The sequence below is a fragment of the Cebus imitator genome, unplaced genomic scaffold (assembly GCF_001604975.1).
Source record: "Cebus imitator isolate Cc_AM_T3 unplaced genomic scaffold, Cebus_imitator-1.0 Scaffold96, whole genome shotgun sequence".
In the NCBI taxonomy this organism is placed as follows: domain Eukaryota; kingdom Metazoa; phylum Chordata; class Mammalia; order Primates; family Cebidae; genus Cebus; species Cebus imitator.
This window is the reverse complement of record NW_016107411.1, coordinates 3862899-3869366: the sequence shown is the minus strand read 5'-3', so window position 1 is coordinate 3869366 and position 6468 is coordinate 3862899. Positions and strand designations below refer to the sequence as shown.

General features: G+C 50.9%; 1 long non-coding RNA gene across 1 annotated transcript in view; it reads right to left on the bottom strand.

The window, feature by feature from the left end:
- Positions 1–5528, bottom strand: part of LOC108309749 — a 31415-nt gene extending 25887 nt beyond the window's left edge. The window contains exon 1 of the long non-coding RNA XR_001827482.2: positions 5351–5528. This is a non-coding gene — a long non-coding RNA (uncharacterized LOC108309749). The remainder of the gene's footprint in view (positions 1–5350) is intronic.
- Positions 5529–6468: the final 940 nt, after the last annotated feature.

Below are 6468 nucleotides of genomic sequence, written 5' to 3'. Positions count from 1 at the left end.
TTAATCTACTAGAGACAGTGTTTCACCATGTTGGCCAGGCTGGTCTTGAGCTCCTGACCTCAGGTGATCCACCCACCTCAGCCTCCCAAAGTCCTGGGATTACAGGTGTGAGCCACTGCGCCCAGCCTCTTTTTTTAAAGACAGAGTCTTGCTCTGTCACACAGGCTGGAGTGCAGTGGTGCAATCATGGCTTACTGCAGTCTCAACCTCCTGGGCATAGGCAATCCTCCTGCCTCAGCCTCCCAGGAAGCTGGGGCCACAGGTGCAAGTCATCACACTCAGCTAATTTTTAAGTTTTTTGTAGAGACTGGAGTCTCACCATGTTGCCCAGATTAGTCCTGAACTCCTGGTATCAGGCAATCCTCCTGCCTCAGCCTCCCAAAATGCTGGGATTACAGGTGTGAGCCTCCACGCCTGACTGACTCTCACATTTCCCTTGGCCCTCCCTCTCTCTCTCTTGTCATTTGTTCATTGAGGATTCTGGATCATTTGTCCTATAGAATTTTCCAAACTCTGGATTTTGCTGATGAAATCCCCCCCACCACCATTTACCATGCTTATTTTCCTCCTGCATTTCCTTTACACTGGTGGCTGATTCTAAAACTCCCCTCCTTTTTTAATAGAAGCAGAGAGAAAAGGAAAGGGGGAAGGGAACCATCATTTATCAACACCCACTGTGTGCCAGGCACTGTGTGGGTTCTTGTATAAACATGATCTCATTTAATCCTCACTGATGTCCTTTGAGGTGAATATTTATTATCACTCTTCTTACAGATGAGGAAACCAGGACTCAGAAAATCTGAGTCTCACAAATTGATCTCATAAAACTGGAAAATGACGGAACCAGGGTCGGAGCCCAGCTCTGTGTGACTCTAGAGCCCCTTCTCACTGCACCACACTGCCCCGGAGTGAAAAGGGGGTGGCACATGAGTGAGTGCAGGAAGGAGGTCTAGCTAGCCTGCGTCCTGGGACTATTCCTCACACTGTTCCATGTTAATAATACGCATTGTGACTTCATATGTGCCAAGTACTTTACATGCATCACAAGGATCTGGGCGATGGATGCTTATTATCCCCATTTTACAGGTGGGGAAAATGAGACAGTGAGGGCCAGAAAGGGCAAGTGGCTTGTCCTGGGCAAGGCAGCTGGTCTCACCAGGTTTCGCCCTCAGGTTTGTCTGCCAGTGGAGCCCATGTTTGCACCACTGTCCTACGTGGCCTCTCCTCATGGATGGCTCCATCCTTCTGGATGTGACGGATAGAGCTGGGTGCAGAGATAGGAAGAGCAGCCCAACTTTCCTAACTGGAGGACTGGAGCGAGAGCTCTCACTGTCGGCCTAGTGTGAATCAGCTCCTTTCCACCACATTCCCCAACTGAGGACAGTCTATACCAAGCTCACAGCACTGAGCCGCTGGGGGAGGGCCAGCCCACACCCAGCCCCGTCAATCTTGGTGGCATGGACTCCCTTCCAGAGCTTTCTCAGGAGGCCCCATTTCCTACTGCAGCGGGGCAAGAATTCAGGAGGAGCCCACTCAAAGGGGAGACAGAGGCAGTGTTCCCTGCGAGCAGCTCTTTCCTCCCAGAGCTGTCATGGACAATTGGAGAGAAAAACCGGGACATTCTCCCCCACCAGGATATTTTGTATGCTTCGCACTTACTGCTGCGCTCCCTTCATCTAAAAGCTCTAAAATTTCAAATAAAAAGGTACAATGAAAGCAGCAGCAGGATAAATAGCCACAGTGATCTGAGCTGAAACCCTGGAAGCTTTATTCACATCTTTAGAAAAACTCTGAAGGCTCCTAGTAGCAGCTGCAGTACAAAGCCTCACACTTTAATTCTAAGGCTGCCAGAAATAGGTCTGTCAGGCCTGAAATATCACTGCATTTCATTACTCTTAAATGTGCATTACCATCTCCGCTTCATTACCAGCTGGGGGGTATTCTCGGGATCAACTCCGAAGAGCACCGGGGATCTGGGATATATGGGGAAGGGCAGAGGACACAGCTGGGGCTAAAACACCCAGATGGGTGGAGAGACCTAGTGGGCTTAAAGATCACACTAGGCCCACAGGAGCGGAGGATCCATGTCCCCACCAGAGGAAGGCAAGCTGCACTCTCCAAGTCTGATGTCACCCACTTGGGCGGTGAAGCCAGTATGGGAGAAGCAGCGGCAGGACTGCTGGGGCAGTGGAGAGGACAGTTTTTGAGCACAAAATAGGGCCTATGGAAGCAATGGATAAAGGGCCGAGGCCTTCGAGCCCAGCAGCAGGTAGGAACTGGTTAGAGGGAAATTAGGCCATCAGAGCCGGGGAAAATCACAGGCACAAAGCAGCCAGTGCAAAATCCTGGAAGGAGGTGGCTGCTGGAGGTTTGGAAGTTTGGAGCCTGGAGCAATCTGCATGTTTATAATAAAACTGACACTCAGGGCAGCTCTGAATAATTCAGTAGGCACTGTGATCTCGTTACAGTGCGTGTCCCTGGGGTACAAAGGGAGAGGGGCTGGCTCGGCCCAAGCTGGCTGCCGCCACCAGGCTCCCTGAAAGGGCGTGACAGATGGGCCGACACCAGCCACCACCCAGTCACGCTTCGCACGGTGATTGGTTTTCAAAGGAGGACAGGGTTTGTGAATGGAGCCAGCTTGTTGCTTGCTGCCTTCAAATGGATGCTGCTGGGTCGCGTGGCCAGCCGGGCCCCTTTGTGAATGGGGCATCACCAGTGGGTGGTGAACAAGCCGGAGATGACTCCCCTTTCCCCTCCCCCATGATTGCTGAAGCTGAGATGGAGGGAAAGGCGAGCAGGGCCCCTGACCCTTCTCTCTGCTGACAGGTTTAACCCTCCATCGGTCTTCCTCGGCTCTAACCCTGCATCAGTGAGAATTAGGTTCAGGGGCATATACCATAAAAACAAAAAGTTAAAACAAGATGAGAGTGTCTTTTTCTCTCACGTAAACAAATCCAGAGATAACTAGTACAGATGTGATTTGTGAGCTCCACCACCATCAGGACCTAAGCCCCTTTCCCCGCACTACCCTGCCATCCCCAGTCCTCAGCTTGCTAGTCCTGGTCCCAAATGACTGCTCAAGCTCCCACATCATGTCTCCATTCCAGCTATCAGGAAAAGAAGATGGGAAAAAGCTGCCCAGAGTGCATACTAGTCACTGAGATTTCCCAGAAGCTGCCACATGCGCAATAGATGACAACTTGATTACATGGCTACGCTTAGCTGCAAGAGAGGCTGGGAAATGTATGCTTGTCTTATATGGCCATTTGCTTGTGGGTAGATAATTCTCCATGGTTCTATTCCATTTCTACACATCTTGCAAATGAGGCATTGACTGTCCTTTGTTCCAGGTTATCATTTTCAAGATATAGCGGACAGCCTTGGAAGATCTAGCGTCTCCCTCCCAAAGGGGCAAGCATGCTGCCCCTTATAAAATAGACATGGCCCATTATAAAAGATCTGGGTTCCCTAAGCTCAGGGTTCCTGTCCTGAAATGCAATCCACTGTGTGTACAGGCATCACCTGGCCCTTTCCGCAAAACCCTGTGGGGATTAGGGCTGGTACTCTTGCTACTGCCATTGCTGTGAATAGTAAACTGTCCTTCATCTCTGATCCAGGAGTCTGGGCTTCTAACACAAGCTGCGACACTGGTGGGCTAATTTGTTAGCTTGTAAGTAGGATAAACTTTCATACCCCTCATAGTTCCTGACAGTGTTCAGCTAAGAATCAGGGTTTCTTCAGGGGTAGTTACTAGAAATCTGCCATAGGCTTCTTCCCAGCTACTTGAGTTGACCGTACAGGTGTTTCCAGGTATCTGGACCCCTCCCACCACCAAAGAGGGGAGTGCCTTCAGGTAAAACTCCAAAATTATAGCAGGTCTCGAAATGCCTTAAGACAGTGGGAGTCAGCCAGGCATGCTGGCTCACACCTATAATTCCTGCACTTTGGGAGGCCAAGATGGGAGGATCACTTGAGCCCAGGAGCTCAAGACCAACCTGGGTAACAATAGGGAGACCCTGTCTCTACTAAACCAAAAAAAAAAAAAAAAAAAAGAAAATTAGCCAGGCATGGTGGCACATGCCTGTAGTCCTAGCTTCTCAGGAGGATAAGGGGGAAGGATCACATGAGCCCAGGAGGTTGAGGCTACAGTGAGACATGACTACACCACTGCCTTCCAGCCTGGGTGACAGGGTGAGGCCCTATCTCAATTTAAAAAAAAAAAGTAAAAAAAAAAAAAAAAAGAGTGGGAGCTCATGCACCTGCTCACCCCCTCAGCTCTGAGGGTTCTCTGAAGAACCCCATGGACTTCCTTGTCTCCATTCAGTAGGACCCGGAGCAGGCCTTGGGATCCAGATTTAGGCCAGGTGCCACAGAGCCAGCAGGCAGACTCGGCAGGAATCCCTTAACAGCATTCTCAGGATATCCAGGGCTCCAGGTGTTTCCTAGACTGTCAGGACAAGGACAGGGAGCTCAATCCAGTGCCAGGGACTCTGCTTGCTGCCTCATTGCCAAGGGGAGAGACTCTACACAGTGAAATCTGGATTACATATTAAAAGGTTTCAAACCCCTAAATGCAAGGTGATGTCCCAGATTGAATCCTAGAACAGAAAAAGGACATGAGTGGAAACGTGAAGTCCAAGTAAAGTCTGTAGTTTGCTTAATAGTATTGTTCCAATGTGAATTCTTCATTTTGACAAACGTACCATGGTTAGTTAAGATATAAACTTTGGGGGAAGCAGGGTGAGGAGTACATTGGAATTCTCTACACTATTGTTGCAACTTTTATGTACATCTAAAAATTTTCCAAAATAAAAAGTATACTAAGATAAAGCCGAAAAGACTTCAAGACCTAAGCTCAACATTTAAGAGGCAGGAAAAGAAAAAGATGAAGGGTGGGGCACGGTGACACATGCCTGTAATCCCAGCACTTTGGGAGGCCAAGGCAGGCAGATCAGTTGAGCCCAGGAGTTCAAGACCAGCCTGGCCAAAATGGTGAAACCCTATATCTACTAAAAATACACAAATTAGCCTGGCATGGTGCGCACCTGTAGTCCCATCTACTCAAAAACTAAGGTAGGAGAATAGCTTGAACCCTGGAGGTGGGGGTTGCAGTGAGCCGAGATCTTGCCACTGCACTCCAGCCTGAGAAACAGGGCAACACTCTGTCTCAAATATGTATGTATATATGTATGTGTGTGTGTGTGTGTACATACATATATGATTATTGTAAGTATTTAAGTTCAAAGAGCTGGGTTAGGACCTCTCTTCTGGAGTTAACCATAAACCGTCCTCTTTCATCGTCAAAGAATATCCAGGATTGGAGTAAAAATGGAAGCAAAGGCGAACTCACCCTTTGCAAGGCATCGGAGTGGGCAGTCAACCCGGACCAACGCCAGCATCAAGGTCGGGCGAGGCCCGGCACGCACTTGGTCCTTGGGCAGTCCCGCGGCGCTGCCGGAAGGGCAGGCTGGGGCCCCGGCCCTGCGGCCCCCGCTCTCCCGCCTCCGCTCCCCGGGGAGCACCCGGGCCGCGCCCTCGCGAGGGCCCCAGCGCGAGAGGCCCCGCCCGGCCCGGCCCGCCGCCCTCGGAGGAAAAGCTGTTTGCTCAGCGCGGAGGAATGCGGCGCCGCGCTCCGCGGGGAAAGCTCCGAGAGTGCACAGCCGCCGGCGGCCGCAGACTTCGCCCCTCTGCGCACGGCGGCTCCGGGCGGGAAAAGCGGGGCGGCCTGAGGCCCCAGGCCCGGCCCCCGGCCCGGGGTGGTCCAGCCAGGGCTCCCGCCTTCGAGGCCGTTGAAAAACGGCGGCAGACGCAGGCCCGAGGGCCGAGGCAAGAACCTCCCACGGAAAGCTCCAAAGAGGCGGGGGTTTCTGCCTCACTGTTGTGCTCATGATTCATCTGTGGCGCCTGAAGAGTGCCTTGAACATATATTAGGCGCTCAGTAAACATTTTTTGAAAGAATCGCATAATCCTCCCGGCCTCAGTTTCCTCCTGTGTACAGGAAGGGTTTGATGTCGGAGGGCCCTATCAACTCAAATTCTAGGATGCTGAGATTAAATCCCATGTGTACTGCTGTGGTTTCGCTTTTAGTTTTTTGGGGACATTTTTAGTGTTACCCTTTATGATGTGCCAGGAGTGAATTTGACACCAGATGGCTTTTTTTTTTTTTTTTTTTTTTTTTTTTTAATAAGAAAGAAGACAAAGGGAGGGAGAAAAATATTTTCCGACTGGCAGTGCTGACAGCATTTTGGAAGAGAATCCAGGGAGGCAAGGGAGCTGTTTCAGCCCGATTCTGCCTCCCCCTGCACACTCTGCCACCCTGGCCTCCACCATAAATGAGGTCGATCTGAGTGGAGTTTTTTATGGATGAGGCAAAGGGAGCATCGTCACAGGAGACTCCACCCGAGTTAGCAGTTGCTTTGCCCTCTGTGGCTGTCACAGCAGAGTGGCCCCTGAGCCGAATGGTGGTGG